Below are 22072 nucleotides of genomic sequence, written 5' to 3' on the forward strand. Positions count from 1 at the left end.
TTCGCTTTCATGAGTAACGTTGTATTTCGCAATAAATAAGTAAAATTTGGAAGTTTTACCAATTATGCCATTCATCCTCTCTCTCTTCTAATTCCTTTATCATTACATTAAAATCTCCCAAGCGTATCAGAGTAGACAGTGTGATATTCTGACAGAATTTTCCTATCTTGCAAAATTGTAACAATAAGCACGCCATCGCGTAATAAGTCTCACAACTTCTCGACAATAGTATTATTCTACTACTTACAAAATGTATTTCGCTGTTTACACGTTTCGTACTGTTTCATAAGATTTCAGCTACCTTGGGTAAAGTACACTCGGCGATCTACTTTAACGCCGCTGTTTCCACGAACACAACATTTTGCGTCTGAACATCTTAAGCCGACAAAGCGTTAGTTGATTCAGAATCTTCCTCGATATTGTCGAGGCGATAACGCGAAACTACGTAATATTGGCGATGTTAGGTTAAATCGTAATAAAAATTCTATCACGCACGACGTAAACAAAAAGTGGTTTGCATTTTTTCCCGCTTTTTACGCATGGAAAAATTAAATCTATCTTGATGTAAAAAAAGTAAATAGAACATTTTATCGTTATCCGATAGATAAAGTCGGTTCAACCATACGAGTTATGGGCCATGTTTTTTTTTGCTCACACGGACAAAATGACGCAAACCCCATTTTCTACGCACATAAAAGCATATTGAAAACTATATATTTTTGAGAAATAGAAATTTTTACGCTTTTTACTTACATTTATCGCAACGATATTACTATCCTGATAATTCTATATATATAGGGAAAGGTCACCGATACCGACATATCACTTTGTTTTTAGATAATATTTCTCAAACAAAAGATAAAAATACAACTTCAAAAACATAAATACAGAGTAAAAAGTGTCTTCTATCAGATAGTATAAGCAATTTTTATAATACTGTTTGTAATTTTGCAATAATTAAGTTTTTCGTAAGTTATGCAAAAATGAGCGTCTGACAAAATGGGCTCCAAAACTGACATAGTAGGCAATAATTCCAACATTCCTATTCTATAAATAAAGATATATCCTATTCTGTAAAGAAAACTGATTTATGAAACTATAAACATTTAAAATGACATAATATTATCAATAATACAGTCACTATTATTTTAATTACGCAATTTGCAGAAGAACACCGTGAGAATTTTCTTCTCGAATTCACAGGATTTGTTTTTAGCTGATTTGGTATAGAAATAAGCCAAAAATATGTGAATTATGAGTTTGTACTTCTTTAATTAGCTGAACAGATCATGATTTTATTAGTATTAATAAAGTGCAATAGTTAGTTTCTGAGAAATAAGGGGGTGTCACTTTAGGAGACCTATGTCAATATCGGTAAATAACAATATATATTTGAAATGTATTTGCAATGAAATTAAATTAATGAAATATTTAAAATACGATAATGATACATTTGCGTGTCTTCATTATACGTGCTTTTACGGACGAGCTTTGTTTAATTCGATAGAGTTCGAAAAAAATTCGCGGTACGATAGGGAATGAAAGGATTTAATACGTATCTGTCAAATCTGATTCGCTGAATTTTCAAGCTCTGCCGCTGCAGTGTGATATTTCAAGGGGCCATCCATCTGCATGGCTTAGGATCCTCAACAAAGACTACGATAGATGATGTAAAACTGTCATGTCGTGTCGTAATCCTCCTCAGGGAGATACGGTTTATTGAAATATTCATAATCATTTTTTCTACGTCTCCAGGGGCGAGACGCTGTAATTTCGCGTTTATCCCTCGTAGACGCGTTCATCCCTCCGCGTCGTCTCAGAAGCATGATAACAATACGAATAACTCAGAGTCGTGAATTCACCTTCCAACAAATCGAGTTACGCTAATTTAACTCTGACACGTATCTTCGCATTTTTATTAAGCTCTCATAATTTTATTGACTAAAATAAACTGAGAGCAATAATATTAGCATTAACAATGTAGACTTAAAACTTTTATTGCCTGCTGTGCTTTTCCACAAACTTGTAACGATCAGTGATTGCAACCAGATTAATTAAAACTTTCTCGTTTCTTTTTAGCTGCAGCATTCAAGTCGTAAGACATTTTGATATTATACTTAAAATTAAAACATCTCGCGCTTTTGGCCAGCGCGATTATTATTTTTCTAACAAGTGAAGTCGTACTTCGTATTTTCACCGTTCAGTCACGGAATATAGTCGTTTAGCGTCATTTTGCGGCAGAGCCTTTATTTTGTAATTCTTATTGACAGTGTCGGTGTCGTTATATATTGTCGTCGCGCAACTTTTTTTATCATGTATAAAATCTGCACAACTCTTAATGACAGCAACGATGTAACGACATTGCTGCTGTCGTCAAGAGTTAGAGAATAGGGGCCCCAGGTCTTTTATAATTTATCGGGAGGGTACACGTTGTTTCGACGCACTTTGTTGTCGTTCCTGGGCCTCGGTCATCGATCGATAACGGTTGGCGTACACACGCGCAAGAAATTAATTTTGTATGCACCCTTCCGCGTGAACTGGGATAACGACCGAGTCGCAGAAGCCATCACCACTACCATTGTGAACATGGGGCTGCATTTTCTAAGTGATTCAATTCACGCGCGATTGTCAGAGTCGCGATAAATTTCAATCAACGTAATTTGCATTACTTGGATACGGAAAATTCACCTGCAATTAGAATAAAAATGTTTCGAGTAAAAATGTTTTATTCGATACAATCCTTCTGTTTCTATTTTTTGCATCAAAATGTATTTTATTCCTGCTTTACGCAAAAACTGTACGTATTATAGATTTTTTGTTAGAGTATTATATTCTACAATATTAGTATAATATATGCATAACTGATGAATATAATGTTTTGTTCCTTAGTGTACATGATTTTCCGATCCTTCACTACGTACAAATAATATTAATAATTGATGTTAATATAAAGTATTAAAATAATTATTAATAATATAATATTAATTTACGCATGGACCGTTCACGTCTTGAATTAATTTTCACTACTTTTACAAGAATATAAAAATTATTACGTAATTCTTACATATTCGTTCCTGTACTTCAAAAGTGACACATCTAAAAAATGTGACTTTTAAGTTGTTATCATGAATGAGTTAGGTAATCATTACCCTTTTAACCATAAAAAATAAATAAACTTAACTTTATAAAAAAATCAAAACATCATAACTCAAAAAGGGTAGTTATGAAATGAAAATGGCAAAAATGACATTTGATCATATTAAGAACCGGATGCACCGGATCGTAAAATTATCGGATACCGGATATCCGGGCAGAATGTAACATCGGATATCCAGTATCCGATCGGATATCCGAGAAAGCAATTTCTTCAAGGCGGATATCCGACATTTTTCGGATATTTGACCGGATTCTGAGAAAGTGACTTTAAAAAAAAAAAGGCCAAGAGGGAAAAAGATTGTAATTTTGCAATAATATATATAAGATATTATAGCATCATGAATATGCATACTTATTTCTAGGACATTTGTATAAGAAAAAATTAACAATTTAATGATATCAAATTTAAACCAGAATTATACCTCCCCGATAATAGTGATATCCGGCTATCCGGTCGAAAAGTAGAAAAATGCCGGATAATACCGGATATCGGATAATTTGTGGATATCCGGTGCATCGCTATTAAGAACATATTCTTTTTGCCGATTATTTATTAATCAGTCAATAATTTTCTGTCAAATGAAAAAATAGATTTGCTATTTTGAGAAACTTTTTTTAGTTGTGCCACTTTTGAAATAAGAGAACAATATACTTTAATATTTTTTAGAAAATATTTGTAAGGTTATACATTAAAAAAAATTGTATATAAATGTTATAACTAATTTCTAGTTGTACCTAATATTTCAAAGAAAAGAAATGCACAGACACGAATGACCCAATCGTATGTACTTACAAGGATTAATTAATATTGTATTGTATTTTATATGTTAATATTTTATAATTAGACACGCAGATGTGACTACACGACAAATCGACGCGTACAATTAAAAATTTAATTATTCTCGCTACTATCTATTTGCAAAGAAATTATCATATTGTTGCTAGAAAACTATAGCTGGAGTCTGTATAAATGAGCATAGTCGAAGGAATTAGAATTAATTATTTTACCTTGCCTTGAGTATGCCGTCGGAGATTGTTAAGAACTGTTTTTCTACTTCTCTGTGTCGCACTTATTTTAAATATTAAATTACTCACCCTTTTATACGTGAACAAAGAAATAAAAAGGAAGTGGGAGAAAAGCAGAACAGGGAAATACGAACTACTGGAATTTGCTTGCGCAATCTGTAAGCAAATCCGTTTCGATTTAAGGCGTTAATGCCACGCTCGGGAATAAAATTGCACGACCCTCTGTCTCGAGAATCCAGGATTTCGCGTTTTAACATTGTCTCTCTTGCTTACACATACGTGACAAGTAAGACGAATAAATGATATGAACTTCTAGGCTAATGGTTAAACGATTTGTAGTTGAGATTTCGGGAATAAAATCTGATTTATAATTTTATAAATATTGTATCTCATATATGTGTATATATATAAAATAATAATAATAATAATTGTTATGTTTATATATTATTAATATTATTATATTATATTATTTATAGTTATATAATTTTAATACTTTATTAATTACACTTTCTGTCTCGACAATCCAGGATTTCGCGCCTTAGCGTTCTTGTCTCTTGTTTACATATAGTGAGTGCAATATTTGTGTGGAGATACCCTTTAAAAGAACCTTATTCTTAAAAAGTTAACATTAGTAAGCAATTTATTAACAAAAAATAAAATAAATTGTATATTTCTCAAAAGTTTAGGTAAAAATTATTTTATCTAAAAAATATGTAACAGTTAAAATACGTTATCTTAAAAATAAGCGAAAATGAAAAATTGTGTTATTGGACGCACAAACAGTATTCGTACAGTTTAAATATTAGTTTCTAAAATCCTGATCATACGAACCCTTCTTATTTATATTAGGACAGAATGTAATCATTTCAAATGGTTTTCAATAAAAATTTTAACTAATATATTTTCTACAAATATAAGACCTTTTTTATAAAAATTTTGATAATAATTTTTGCACTCGCTGTACACGATAAATAAGTTGGATGGATGATATAAACTTCTGATGGTTAGATAATACCATATATATATAATTTTTAGGATTTAATAACAGAATTTTATTTATAATTTTAAAAATATTACATTCTATGTATGTGTATATAAAATATACAATAATATGAAGTACTTTCTATATTTATTAAATAGCACTATATTATATTATATTATATTAATGTATATTGTAACTATTATATTATATTAAATATTACATTAATAATTATATATTTTAATACTTTATTATTAATTATTAATATTGCATAAATTACGTAACGTTAATATTAATAATAATGTAGAGCGCACATCGTGCGTAATTACCGACGCGATGAGTCACATTTCTTACCCTTCTGAACTTGCAGTGGAATCGAATACGAACCAACTTCGCCTGTTAGTGAGGAAGGCGTGTTATAGTCGATGAGTCGCGTCGCTTCGCCGCCTCGCTTGTTCGATATTCGCTAAATTTTACGCAATTTGCAGCTTGTCGGAAATGTCACGTGAAAGATTGTTTAATTCGTTGAACAAATTACGTGGAGATATCAAGTGCGTTAGGTTCGTCATGGTACTCGTCGTTAATACGACTTTAATTTGTTCGCGCGGCGCGTCGCCCGATCTCAGTTGATATGACGTCATTGCTGTTTCGACGCGTCTACGGCGTCCGTCGTATTCGTTACTAATACTTGCCAATCATCTCCAGTTCTACCTGCCATCTTTGAAATGATCGAGAGACGAGTAAATGATTCATCGGTTCGTAGAATTCTTGACGACGTTCACGGCCCGCCTGTTTGCGGTAAGTCTGCTTTATTCGGTCAATCTACTTTACGAGAAATCGTTGTTAACTTCTCCGAGAAAAGGAGGAGAAAATGGGAGGTACTTTAAATGCGCGTATTAATTTTCTTCCGAGACAATCCCAAGCAGATTATCCGCATTTAAAGAAATAAATAATAGCAGTAATTCAGAAGATTGAAGAGAAATAAATTTATTAATAAAGAATAAAGTAGATTGTATATTTATCAAATTAAACAAATAATAATTTAGAAGAACAATCAGTTTGAAAAGTGTATTTTTGATAGAGTTCCACAATGTGTATGATAAAACGATTAATTTTATAGATAAATGTTTATTTAAATTTAAAAAAAATTATTATTATAACAAATCCATGTTATTAATATATACAATTATTATAAAATTATTATATATACATATATAATTATTTTGCTATTTGATTACTATTTAATAGTTATATATTTACGCCGGTCTAAATTGAAAGAATTTAATAATTATAACAATTTCATTAAATTATACGTATTTCAATTAGTTATATATACAACTAATGCAATAATATTAATATTCTTTATCATCAAAGGATCCTGCATTAATTACGTAGAAAATCGGATCGTGAAATTAAATTAGTTTTCACATATGATGTAGCGTATAATGTGGCGAACAAAAGATGTCATAGATTCAAGACTCAATAATGGATTTTAAGCTATGATGATAAGCGTCAAAGGTGTAAAACTTGTGTTTATAAAGGATCTTTGATAAACTATAGTAAAAATTATTAAACCTTGTGACATCTTTTGATTACTACGTCATATGTGAATAGAAAACTAACTTATTTCATTAAAATCTAATTTTTTTATATATAATTAGTACGAAGTTCTTTTATCATTACTACATTTATATATTTTAACCACGTTTTTATAACTTTCAGTACTTTTTTTGTTCTAATGACTTTGTAATACTAGTTACTTATACAATTTTATAAAACTAATTATGAATACTTAAATTCAGCATTGTGGTAGGAAATAACATCGTTTTACTGAATAAATGTACGCAGAAAAGTCATTAAAGGGCATTCTTGAGCAAGTAGCTTTCGATCAGTTAGTCGCGGGTTGTATAACATAAACTATTTTAAACGACTTTTAAACTGCTTACGGATGGCAGCATTATCCTCGAGAAATGATTCCGAACATCGCGGAGGCGGTATATGACTGCTAAGTCGCAACCGCAACGGAGGCCGTATCGAGACAGCATGCCGGTAGCACGGACGATGATGGATGAACACGTAGAATAGAAAATCTTGCCTGCTAGCGCAGCGTACGGTAGCGTAATATTACGCAGAAGGAGTGGGAGCCGAGAGCAAAAATGACGGGGGCATGAATTATTACTACGCACGCCGGGGTTCTCATATTTCCAGACACCGCCGTGCCGCAAAACTAGTAAGTAATCGCATATCGTCAGTTTCGACATTTTTTACATTTACTTGGAGAATACGTTGATAAAATCTGGTTAAAAGCGGTCCGCGACGTCGCGTTCGACGGTGAAAAATTTTGAGGAACAGATACGCGTAGACGGAATTCTTTTCCAGTACAAACATAAGCGTATGACTTTCTGCTCACACACATGCAGAGCTCAAGATTATTTCATTTTATTTTAAAGAATAATGGTAAAGGAAAAACCGGCACTCTTTTAATTAATTTTCTGTTCGCAATCATATTTTTATTCCCTCTGTTTTGCAATTTGAATCTTTTCTTTGTTTGATTTGAGTTTTTTTTACCGTTATAGGCTTGAAAAAATTCTAGGTTACTTTTCAGCGTCTCTATTATGAAATAATTTTTCTCAAATATTTTAGACAGGAAAATCGGACTCCACTCTTCTTAATTTTGAAGAAATTTGAGAGTGCGTTTGTACAAAAAAAACCCAGATTGCAGATAAATGATTAATTATCATTCAGCAATGATCTCAATAATTATCATAGCATCAGTCCATATAACTATATGAATTGTGCGTATCGATATTTATTATTATTGTTCAAGTTTTTTTCTTCGAACGACGATAGAATCCGACAAGTCGACGTTCGCGTCTGACTTTTCAATGCCGCAATCGCGTTATAAAAGCGTAGATTGTAAAAGACGCTTTGTCGTCGGATTAACTGCGAAAGAAAAGAGAGCAACATTCGGCGGAGACACAAAAGCAGGTGATGGAACGCGAATCCGCGATGCTACCGGCTTGCACTGCGAGTTAATTAATCATATTGCGTTATATTTGGCCGCCGACGATGCTAAACTCTTTAATTCGTTACCGTCGCTCGAAATGGAATGGGAAGGGGACTAAAATTTTCATTAATTAGTCACCGACGTCGGGCAATAGGAGCGTTCGATTAAAAAAAATTTTTTTCCTCGCAGCATTTCGATCCTTTTAACTTCCGACACGCACGCACACAGACACGTGTACATATTCGCACCTGCAAAATTCTTTTCCCAGCGCTACCGCGCGATTAAAGTATTAAATATTTAATATAAGCATAATACGCCATACCAATCCTAGCGACCTGTATGACACGTGGGTAAATATTAATAAACATTGTACGTCGCGTTATCCATGCCCATGTTGCTTGTACGTTAATATCTAAGTATATGTCTCATCATGCTCATATGATCCAAACAATACCTTTTAGATCACGCGTATGCACCTGGTAGAATGTCCTTAATCCACGCAGCTAACACTATTTTTAATATTATAATATAGTATAATATATCAGATAATGTAGCAAGGATGTACAATGTATACTATATATATATAAGCTTCTGAACTAAATTAAACTTTTCAGAGCATAACCAAAGGAGGAGATTTTCTTGAGGTATTATAAGAATATATAATTAGTTTCCATAATATTATAGAAAATTAACACACATATATACTTATTATTCTCTTATTTCCAAAGTGACACAACTAACAAAATTAAATTTTCCAAAAAAGGCGAAAAATTATTTTTCAACTTGACAAAAAATAGTTGAATAATCAAACAATATCAGCAAAGAGAATATATATTTGATATAAATAAATGTCATTTTTGTTTTACTACCCTTAAAAACCATCCTCTTTGAATTGTAACGACTTTAAAGTTTTTTTTGATATCACTCTTTTTAAATTTTGATTCGACAATTTTAATGTTTTTTGACAAAGTTCAGTTTACTTTTAATGATTGATAAATTAATGTTTACCAATTAACTCATTATTTTTTTAGCTGTGTCACTTTTAAAATAAGGAAGCGATATATGATATTATTTCTTAATTGAAGTAAACAAAAGTTAAATTACTTAATGAATATATTGAATAATAATATAGGCAAAGCCTATTAGCTGAAATAATATGTACACGTCTGCCTGTATTTCGATGTGACATATTAAATGCAGTCGGCTTTTCTCTAATTAATAATCTTATTTGACTGCTCTTAATTTCTCTGAGTGATTTACATGCTGACAATTAACATTCAAATCTCACTGGCAGTTATTTTGCTACATAGTAAAAGACGGCATATTAAAGCACACGCGACTATTACCTGGAACAATAGTCGGACATGTAATCGCGGATCGCTTATTCATAGCAATTACTCACTGCGTGAGTCACGAATGGGAGTGTGGTGTTTACTCGCTTTTATCCAGTCGATGAACTTTTTACCCAATTCATTAACGAATTCTACACACTGAAAAAGTCTGGTGGTTACAAATTAAGTAAAATAATTTTAATCAAATATTCGATTAATATAATAAAAAATGACTTCCGACTTTTTTAAATATTTAGTATTACCAAACATAATAATAACCAACATTTAGTACATTAAGGAAGAAATATGTACCAGATTTTGATAAATAATTATTTGAATAGTACTAATTTAACATTATTTACAAAAAATAAGTATTTGCTAAATAAACAATAATAATTAATAATTAAATTAAATTAATGGTTTGTACATTAAATAAATATGTTTACATTTACTAAAAATATTTAAAACAATATAATTAAAAGAAGGGCTACGAGCCAAAAACATTAACTTTAATATTTAAACTACACAAATATGTTTCGACACCGTTTGTGTCATTTTCAATGTACAATAATAATAAATTTAATTATGAACGATTTACATATTAACAGTTGAACGATTTTTGACATTAAATTTACTCTGCTTTCTTTCAGATCATCCCTCTTATATATATTAGTCGCCAAAGGTGATAGGCCAAGCGTCATACAATTTAGCAATCATTTATGTGAAGTATTGATGAGTGGATGAGAAAAAAAAGTGGATATTATCAGAACATATAAATCTTAAATTAAGTCATCCTGTTTTATTACAATAGGTGTCAATTCAATCGCAGTCAATTTCATCAAACGCTTACAAATTTTCATGTTGTTTGATGAAATTGACTACGATTGAATCGACACCTATTGTAATAAAATAGGATGACTTAATTTAAGATTTATATGTTCTGATAATATCCACTACTTCACATAAATGATTGCTAAATTATATAACGCTTGGCCTACCACCTTTGGCGACTAATATATAAGAGGGATGGTCTGAAGGAAAGCAGAGTAAATTTAATGTTAAAAATCGTTCAACTGTTAATATGTAAATCGTTCGTAACTAAATTTATTATTATTGTATATTAAAAATGACACAAACAGTGTCGAAACATGTGTGTGTAATTTAAATATTAAAGTTAATGTTTTTGGCTCGTGTAGCCCTTTTTTTAATTGTATTGTTTTGATTTTATTGAGCCATACTATTATATATATATAATTAAAAAATATTTAATTGGCATTATTTATATTTTGAACAAATACTTATTAAAATTTAGTACATTTTCTCTCAATGTAATAATTACTAAATATTTAAAAAAATCAAATTATTTTTGGTTACATTAATCGAATATTTTATTCAAATTATTTCATTCAACCAATTTCATTTGGTTACTACTAGATCTATTTTGCAATATATTTATAAAATTTTTTTTGATATATTTTTTAAACATATTTTTTCAATATTCTCGTATGTAACGTAACGTATATATGTAATCATTTTTTTCATGGTCTCCATTTTTACAATATATTTACAAAGTTTCAAATAAGCTTCTTTAAAATGAAGAGATCGTCTATTAATCGACTATATTCTATTCACTATGTCTTCATGTGTGCGCAGTTTCAATATAGCCTCAATCTCAAATAACTCTGTAATTAGGCGCCAAAGTAAATGTTTGCGCGGGAAATTCCGTCATGCTCTCATATAACGTCTTAAATATGGCTACGGCTATCTGATCTTCCTCTTTCGCAGTCCTGGCTTTCCAAAAATAATAAAGCTGCCGGGCACATTAAATTCCGCCAGTCGAGGGACGTGCGACGCAATGATAAATTAATCGAGCAACGATTAATTAAAACGTATTAGAAAGCCGTGCTGCGCGTCCTGTGGCGGCGTCACGTGACGCGGAAGAGAATACGATTCATCACATTTTACGTCGTTGCCGCACATCGATGATAATAAATCCTTGTCGTGGCAGCAGTCTTGGGGTCAAACCTAGAAAACCATGACACTGATACGCGTACGTGACGAAGTCACTATAGGTAGCGTCTGGTTTCACTCCTGGATATACGCAGGATTTCAGTCAGGGAGGAGCAAAAAACCTTTACACAAAATTGATTAAAATATACCTATGTTAATATAGGTATTAAAGCCAGAATTTCAGCGAACTTTCTTAATATTTCTTCTTCCAGCTTCTTTCTTTTTACGAGCATCGTTTTCTGTGCACATTTAGCATATATAGTCCTTTGAAGTGATTTTCCGATATTGTTGGTAACCAGGTTTTCATCTTTTGCTTACTAAAAGACCTTGATATTCGTCGTATACGATTGAGCTAAGGAAATATACAAGCGTACGTTTCATATTGCTATAGAAAAAAAGTTTCGGCTTCTTTTAACACCTTTGCTAATTCCGATTCTTTAAATTCCTCTTTTTTAATTTTTTTATACCTTGAGAGAATGTACATTATGAAAATTAATAAATTTAAACTTAAATTATAACTCTCGAGAATGTCAAAAAGTATAAACAATATTGGGCTAATGAGAGTCACAACTGCGGTAGTTCATGCAGAATAGAAAAAATTTTATTATAAGTAATACTTTTAAAAAATCCTCAGACAGACGTTTCGGCTCCAATTCGGGCCATCCTCAGTATTCTAGAAATAAATATATTTTTTCTCATGGCTGGGCAAGAAAGTGGCAGCCATCATTCCATTCAGTTGAATTATCTCAAGATTGAGAAGTCTTGTGGCAATGAATAGAATTATGAAAATTATTCAAATTATAATAATCAGAAAAAAGCTGTGTGCTTTTTTTTGAAATCTTTTAATGTCGTATCCAATAATAAAAATGGTGTATTGCTAACAGTAAAAAAGCTGGATAAGTTTTTGTCGTCGGAAAATCGCTGCTACAGCGTACCTATTGAAGAGTCTAAGTAAGGAATTATCAGTGATCTTTTCTTAATTTTTTATTAGATCTAAGATGTATAAACCAATCATATTAAAGAATTTTACGATACTTGTAAAGTTGCTTTCTCTGCAGCCAATGATTCGCATAATTTAATTATCTCGAGTTGAAATTGAAGTTCTATTTTGAATCTCTTTCAACCTCAATTAAACCTTATAAACCTTTTGATACGTGAACAATTAAATTAGACCTCTTATAATATTACTTAATCTACAGCTTCCATTTAGAAAACTTCTTTTAAACCTAAAAATAGGAAATTTTCCAATAACTGTCATTTACAGACTCAACGTAGGAGCTCAATTTATTAGATTAGAATCTATTATAAATCTCTAGAGTCTACGTACGTCCTAATTATAAATCTTTAGATTCTATAGACTTTAAAGTCTATAGAACGATTTATGTATATATATTATGTATATATGTTCTAAAACTAAGATTATGTATACATACGTCCTAAAGGTTCAAAGTAAGAGCAAAATTTCGACTCGGGATTTCCTCTTGCCAAAATTTAAGAAGAATAAGCGTCCCTGCTCCTCCCCCTGCATGCATATATAATGTCGATGCCATTTGCGCTTTTTCGAAATTATCGCTCGCCATTTTCCATCTTGGCTATCGTCGAGAAAGCTATGCTAAATAATGATCTACGACGCTACACGCCCCCCCGTGAGCCGCGAATATACGCTGTAACGGGTATGCCAGTCGCAAAGCCCGTTTACCACAAAACGGCGGCCGTCGTCGTCCGTAATAATTATTGCAGTGGCCGGCGGGCGCGATTACGTACCCGTTTACAAGGAGTGTTTTATGCCCGGCCCGTAAATTCTCGCGGAACATGGCGCACCGAATCACGAACATCGGAATTCGTTCTAGTCGTAGGAGATGAATTGCATACGCAGTAAAATTATTTTTGCCACTCAAACATTACACAAGATACACACGATCGCGGTTGCTTCAAGTATATTGCGTCGCTCGCTAAATTATCGCCAATACGGTATCATGCAACTCACAGAGTCTACACAGTAAAAAATCATGCGTCCATACGTAGAATTTTTCTTGTGTTACCACATTTCGATCATTACTTCAATGTAAAATCAACATACAACTGATATGTTGTTATTTTTGTAACATTTTGATGTGTGTTAGATTCATGTCACCTTTCCAACTTAACAATTGCGTATGTCAATTAAAAATGGAATATTATTTTGAGTTTTTTTAATACAATTGTTTCAATTAATCTATATATCTCAAAGTCCATTTAATATCTAAGAATTTTTTCATTCACATTATACGAACAAAAATGTTTTATTAACATTTTCTTACGAGTTACTGCAACTACTCTTCTATGTACTCTACTTATTTTATATGTTAGTTTTAAATCATCCCTAAAGTCAAAATAACAAATATAAATGTAAAGTATTGTGTCAATTGTTTAACATTACTAGTTCGTTAATAAATAACACAAGACGAATGAGTTACTTTAACTTAAAATTTAGAGTGGATCTCCTGGGACGTGTAAAAAATGTTAAAATTAACATTTTCTTTTTTACCGCGTATAATTATGTAGGAATTATATTGTATATTTTTTACAACTCTCTCGGGGAATCTCATAGATCAATTAGCAATGGATCCTTTCGCGCGTTAATTGTCTCAATGATTTTCATCTGAATCTGCTGAAAAATCCTATCCTCGAAAGAGAATTAACGACCGCGTGGAATTGCTGACTGTGTTGCACGATAACGCCCGGCAAAGATTCGATTTGCATCGATTGTCGGTTGAACGCGAACCGATGCCAGTGGCCGGAGACAGAGAGGAAGCTCTGCATTGATTTTCTGCGCCATTTGAAAAAGCTAGCCCATACTTCTTGGCGGGTGTCTCCCGGAGCGAGTGTAATTTAATTTTAACGCCCGCACAGGTATCGCAGGCGCGCCAACGATCGATACCGGTCGCGTCCGCCGACGGTATTATTCGCGGGACAGACAACGGAAGTTTATAGTTGACCGTCGCGAAGTTTTATTTCCAATAAAATCCGTTTATCGGCTCGCCGATACTTTTCGCACTCGTTTACCCAATAGGGACTGGTAAGTACGCGGTTGGATCAATGGGATTTGAATCGCAGTTGACAATCGTAGTTCCGTGTCCCGATAATCGTCGACAGTCATAAAAGATCGTGATTCTCTTCCTCCCAGTCGCAAGTACCATCACATTCAATATTCGTTGCGAATAAATAGCGATTTCACGATGCGTACAACGTGACATGTAAACGATATTTTACGCACGATTAATGAAGGGCTTCATGTAAATGAAGCTTCACCGATGCAAATAAACGATAGAATTTTATTCTTTATTTTGTCGCGAATGTACAGATATATACGCGTAATACGAACGAATTCCCATAAAACTGATAAAAAAAAAAAGAAACGCTAAAAATTACACGTGATCAATTTGTACAAATGCGGAAGATCTGGTACTAGCGTCGCGATTAAATTACATCCGATAAGCCGCATGACCTCGTTTATAGCACGAGAGATGTGCATACGACTGTTATAGGTGGAAATTAAAATTAACCCCTTCGCTATCAGTCTTTAAACGTACGCCACAATTGGACGCGGCAGCACGTACGATCGCATGTATTCCCGTAGATCGGGGTCGATTCTACTATTTGCACTCATGAGAATATTTATGGAGAATCCGCTATCACGAATGCTGCAAGAATAATTACCGGGGTGCACGCTCGCGCGTACACGCACCCGCCCACGCACATGCACACGTGCGATAACTGCACGCATTTATTTCGTCCGGTAGAACACGATCGATATAAACTCGATCTTCGCGTGCCCATAGACGACCCGATTTTCACGAGGCTCTCGACACCGCTGTGTAATCTGGATAATTGGTTACTAACCGCCGAGATGTGTATTTAATCGAAAAAGTAGTGCGCGATAACCGGATATTCGCAGAAATGCTTTTATTCACATTTCGGAATATAGTTTGATAAATGAGCGGGAGCTTAAAAAAGATATTAATAATAGTTAACGTTTATAAACCGCAAACGAAATTTGAATGAAATGGAATAATACGTTACTATAGCTTTTTTTGAAAGCGTTTTTATTTTCGATAATGCCAAACCACGGACCACATCCGGCGAGAGGATTATTTTAATGGCTAAAGGGATTATTATTAAATCCGCGACTGAGCCTTTTTTCAACGCGTGAACTTGAGCGTTCTAAAACTAGCAAACTAGCTGGACAACGTTAGACATTATTTTCTTGAAATTTGCATAAACGACGCTCTCTCGGCGATTCATCGCCGGTATATTAAATTCGATATTTACGATGTTATAACGTCGGTTTTATGACCTACTCTTGCTATATATTACCTTGTTTAATAACGATAAAATAGTTTGACAACTGATTATTGACATTCATGTTTACGTACGATGCTATAACGACGATACAAGCCTGATTGTCCAGTCGGATATTCCTTTACTATTCGAATCGAACTTCGACAATTACAGTGCCCGTTCCGTGATTGCCTAACTGAAACGGCTGGTATCATCCAAATTGCATCTCCAAATCTCGGACAATTTCTGTTGCAAATCAGTGAAAATAATTTCGTCGCACCGGCGCTCCTTGAATAACAATTGTAAACGGAAACTGCAATTGATTAGTTTACCGCTTGTGCACATATTGAATAACACAGTATAAAGTAAAAAATGCCATAAGCAATTTTACGATAATTAAATTTAACAGGGATTTGTAAATATTCGTCTCCGATGTTAAACGAACGGGGAAAAATATGCGGTGGTATATTTGTATTCTAAATGGATGTTTTTATTGAAATGATTGAATTTTCTATCTATATAAAAATTTGTTTTTGTGAACAGAAGTTAAGTTAATGTTTTTTTTTTTATTTAAATATGTTCGATTATGCATACATTATCTTTGTGCCAAATTTTCGCCACATGCATCACATAATTTTATGCCAATAATGATATAAAATTTATATGACAAAAGAAATATATATACGGCTTATTCCACGTACGCTGGAAGACAGTAGCGAGACAGATTATATTTTATAATCTCTATATATTTTAAATAATAAATGTAGACGTTTCGGTCTATATTAGACCTTTATCAATACAACGTAAAATTATCTGTTCATAATGATGCATCAAAAGTTATGACTATATTACATTAATAGGTGCTTATCTTGATCTAGGTAGAAATTATTTTAACGTAAACCGCAATAAAATGTTGTTCTCCTTTCATTTTGTACAATACTTGATTATTTCCATATTGATGTTAATTGTGTTACATTGACGTATATCCTTGCGAGAAAAATATGCTTATCCAGTGATGGCATTGCAGGATCCAATTTCTCTTTGAATTCACATTTAACGACATTATTGCCAAATACTATCAATTCAAGAAAAAATAAAAAACACACAAAATGTTATCAATTTAAATTATAACAGTTTTGATAGTCATTAATGTTATACCTTCGTCAAAATTGATTCATTAATTACACAATACACAATCATCCGCAAACGGATTATATCAATTTAATAATAACTCTGTGAGATCTTTATACATCGAGCGACTACCCGTACTGAAATCGAAGTGACATATCATAGTATTTATATTCTGATTCTAGATACATGTGTTTATCTGAGTCAAACTGTCGTTATTATCACTGACCTTCTTCAAATTTAAAAGAGCAACGTATGATTCTGGAAACTTAACTGCGTCAGTCTGCTTATCGAGTCCACATATTTGTTTCTTTATATGTATCATTTCAGAAGTTAATCTTCTGTAAAAGGAATCTTCTCTATCAAGGATTTGTAAATCATCCCAATTAAAACTGTGATTATGTTGATAATGATGTTCGTACAAAACGGAGCACACATTACGTTTTTTGAAATCACTCTGATGCTCTTTAATTCTAGTGTGTAATTTCCGTTTTGTCTGACCGACGTATGAGGCTTCACAATCAGAACACTGAATTTTATAAACTAAATTCATATTCTCCACTTTCTTTAGTTTGTCTTTACTAAGAGTAATAATAGATTTTAAATTGTTTATTGGTTTATAAGAAATTTTACAATTAATTATTAATTACAACTATTAATTTTACAATTAATAGTATTTGCAATAGTTTTAAATTTCTCCGATACATTCTGAATGTATGGAATTGTAAAGTAATTGTTGTAACTATTATTAACGCTATCTTGAGGCAAACCATTAAAATACAAATTTTTTCTTTCAGAAAGTTTTTTAATTCGTGAATTGATAGTAGAAAATATTTTATTCAGTGGATATCCATTAATTAGTAATATGTTAACCAATTCTTCTATGTTCTGTTTGTGATAATGTGGATGTGATAAAAAAAGTATTCTGTCAAACAATCCAACAATGACACCCATTTTGTGTTGTATTGGATGACTTGAATTATAATTTAAAAATCGACCTGAATACGTTGGTTTTCTATAGTTATTGAATGATAAAAACCCATCTTTATTTGAGACAATGACGTCAAGAAAATTAACAGAATTATGCGTTCCTCTATCTACAGAAAATTGTATTCTATCGTGGTAGCTATTAAAAGATTTCAGTACATTATCAATTTCGTCGAATGATAATGCTATTAAGATATCATCAACATATCTAAAATATATAGGAACTTGAATATTTAAACCAGAGTATCTCTTTTTCTAAGTCATGTACAACAATATTTGCTAAAACTGGAGAGAGAGGAGAGCCCATTGGCAATCCAAAAATTTGCTTATAAAATTGATCGTTAAATACGAAATACGTAGAGTTCATAATTAATGAAATGGCAGTTATAAATTCTTTCATTGGAATATCAGTGGTTTCAGAAGAATCTGGAGAATATGAATTTAGTTTATAAAATTCAGTGTTCTGATTGTGAAGCCTCATACGTCGGCCAGACAAAACGGAAATTACACACTAGAATTAAAGAGCATTAGAGTGATTTAAAAAACCGTAATGTGTGCTCCGTGTTGTACGAACATCATTATCAACATAATCACAGTTTTAATTGGGATAATTTACAAATCCTGGATAAGATTTACAAATCCTTGATAGAGAAGATTCCTTTTACAGAAGATTAACTTCTGAAATGATATATATAAAGAAACAAATATGTGGACTCGATAAACAGACTGACGCAGTTAAGTTTCCAGAATCATACGTTGCTCTTTTAAATTTGAAGAAGGTCAGTGATAATAACGACAGTTTGACTCAGATAAACACATGTATCTAGAATCAGAATATAAATACTATGATATGTCACTTCGATTTCAGTACGGGTAGTCGCTCGATGTATAAAGATCTCACAGAGTTATTATTAAATTGATATAATCCGTTTGCGGATGATTGTGTATTGTGTAATTAATGAATCAATTTTGACGAAGGTATAACATTAATGACTATCAAAACTGTTATAATTTAAATTGATAACATTTTGTGTTTTTTATTTTTTATTTTTTCTTGAATTGATAGTATTTGGCAATAATGTCGTTAAATGTGAATTCAAAGAGAAAGTGGATCCTGCAATGCCATCACGGGATAAGCATATTTTTCTCGCAAGGATATACGTCAATGTAACACAATTAACATCAATATGGAAATAATCAAGTATTGTACAAAATGAAAGGAGAACAACATTTTATTGCGGTTTACGTTAAAATAATTTCTACCTAGATCAAGATAAGCACCTATTAATGTAATATAGTCATAACTTTTGATGCATCATTATATATGAACAGATAATTTTACGTTGTATTGACAAAGGTCTAATATAGACCGAAACGTCTACATTTATTATTTAAAATATATAGAGATTATAAAATATAATCTGTCTCGCTACTGTCTTCCAGCGTACGTGGAATAAGCCGTATATATATTTCTTTTATCGTTTTTAATTTAATCCAGGGTAATTTATGTAATATTTAAAATTTATATGTTTACCCAGTTTATAAAGTAGAGTATTGAATGTAATCATCTATTCCAAAAAATGTGAATCCTATAAATATACAAAAAAAAACGTCTCTTTTGTCGCAAATATAGCGAAAAGATTAAAACGCTTTACATAGGTATAATAGAAAATTGAATGCGCGAACTGTTTATTTTCCGAAACTGCAAAATCTAGTTTGAATGCAGGGATAAACGAAAGCTTTAGCTTTCTGTAGCCGCATGACCACGAGTTTTGTATGCCCCATGAAATGCATTCTCGAGTACAATACGCTGCTTGCAAAAAAAAAAAATCGAGGCGGGGGTTACACCACAGCTTCGGTTCCGAAACTGCGTTTGAATGTTCGTATGCGTCGAAATAAACTCGCGGAGTTGGTTCGACGTAATCTTCTTGCGTCACATAGCCCGAGGGAAGTGGTATATAGAATATCGCGGAGCCTGTTACATGTCCTATTTAATTTTCTCCTTCTTGTATCTTAAAGTCTCGAGCGAGCTTGCGGAATATATCACGACCGTTGTCTGTCGTAAGAGGCGAATGAAGATACACGGAGAGTTCTCGCAGTTGAATTGACGCGACTCGAATCGGTGCACCTCTCAAGAGGAAAATATTGCGTTTCCGTTGCAGCGACTTCCGTATTCTCGCCCTCGAAAGACGCCTTCTTTCATTACGACCGGTCTTACTGCGGATTCTCTAATGTACAGCAAAAAAGAAAGTACAGAAGCGGTAAATAACACTGATAGAACTAAGGGAGGTAAAATTGGATCGAAAAAGATCGAATCACACGGAGGAGTTTTTTACTCCTGAAAAGATCACGAGTCGTCCTTCGCAAATAAAATGTATCTTCTTTTTCTTATCTCTGGTAATCGTACTTTTCTCAATTCTGTGACACCTTTAAAGAAAACGTAATAAACGCGTAAGAAAAATCCTTATCCTTTTTAGCGTAAATAAAAATTTCTTTTAAATCTCCTGTTCATCTTTTACGATAAAAATAATTCAAGTTTCTTTTGATTATTGCTTATCAAATTGCTTTTCATTCTTAGTCCATTGTATCAGAATTCAGAAATAACAAAAGTTATAAAAAGGAAGAACGAGAAATAATAAAAATTATACTATAACAATAATAAGGCTCAATAAATTTAAAAACCCGAAAGAAAAAAGGGCTACGAGCCTAAGATTAAAACATTATAAATTAAAATTTCAAACGTTAATAAATAAACATTTAGTTACAATATAAAACTTTAATTTGCCGGCAATAAACAATAAAGCAAAAACAAACGTTTCGATCCCTGTTGAATCATTATCAATGTTAAACAAAAATAACAGTGGAATTATTACAAAGATAAGATATATAAAAATTATAGTTCGTTCTCAATCGCAGTATTAATATCATCAATCTCACTCAGTATGAAGTAAATATTATAAGAATGTTGTAATCGGTAATCATATATTCCTCTGGTTTATGTATGTAGACTATAGACAAACATAATTGTTTCTTAAACTGTGTGTCAATATAATATAAAAATCGTCTATTCTTAGGCAATGCGATGAGAGTGAAAAATATAGTCATTTCTATGGGTACGTTCCGAGTTACGCATGAAACGCACGATGTATCGTTTTATTCTTCTTTATTAATTGACTTTATAAACAACAAGGACAAATGATACATCATGCGCTTCATGCGTAACTCGAAACGCACCCTATATAGACGATATCGTCTCTGAACTTCTTAGAGAAATGATTATATTTTCGCTCTCATCGCATTGCCTAAGAATAGACGACTTTTATATTATATTGACATTCTTCTTATTCTAATGCATATCGACTAATGGATGTTCGCGACTTCTCTTATATGTCTGTGGTGTGCACGCTGGTTGTACACAGTCATATGGGACCTACAGTTTAACGTCGATTCTGAACGACGATTTATCAGAGAAGTGCTCTTGGCAAGGATACTCTCGGTGGTTTGCCATTGCCTTCCGAGAGGAGCTGCCAGCGTTCGAAAACATTTTTCGGTTCTGCCTGGGATCGAGCCCGGGATCTCTGGTAGGGTAAACTAGGGTATTATGGCCATACGGAAAAGATAGCCATATAGGCTATAATTTCTTCAATAATTGATAAATAGTGCATTTTTACAGTAATTCTTAAAGATAATCAATATTTACAATAGTTCATATGAGTACACTGTTCAAAATAACAATATTATAAATACTATCTAATATTTTTTCTTTCGACTATCTGCAAAGTTTTGCACGTGTTTGCTAAAAACTGTTATAATGTCTAATAAATTACAGTTAAGTTGCCATAATCAACATTACATACACAATAAAGATACGTAAATTGCAATGTGACCTATAATTAATACTTTTATTTTCACTATTTATTTATAAATACTATGGCTATCTTTCTTAATATCATGGCCATCTTTTCCCTAAAAATCAGATAAGATGGCCAATGCATACTTTGTAATATTTTGATAAAATTAAAGTTCTGTTAAGTATTTTCTTTTTAATTTCAATAGTATTTGTTACTGTAACCTTCAGTGAAAGTAATATCCGAAATATTGTTAAAAAGTAACAAGAACAAATGTACG

At 32.3% G+C, this 22072-nt stretch overlaps 1 protein-coding gene across 3 annotated transcripts in view; it reads left to right on the forward strand.

Annotated features, from left to right (window-relative positions):
• LOC108770740 (uncharacterized) overlaps nt 1-22072 on the forward strand; it is a 310951-nt gene that overhangs the window by 18757 nt on the left and 270122 nt on the right. Inside the window, exon 1 of one of the 3 annotated variants that reach the window (XM_018522446.1) lies at nt 18829-18922. The exons of the other annotated variants lie outside the window; for them this stretch is intronic. The gene's annotated coding sequence lies outside the window, so the exon portion shown is untranslated. Of the gene's footprint in view, nt 1-18828; nt 18923-22072 lie in introns of those variants that run through there. 3 annotated transcript variants of the gene reach the window in all.

This window comes from Trachymyrmex cornetzi, unplaced genomic scaffold, assembly GCF_001594075.2.
Source record: "Trachymyrmex cornetzi isolate Tcor2-1 unplaced genomic scaffold, Tcor1.1 scaffold131, whole genome shotgun sequence".
NCBI lineage: Eukaryota > Metazoa > Arthropoda > Insecta > Hymenoptera > Formicidae > Trachymyrmex > Trachymyrmex cornetzi.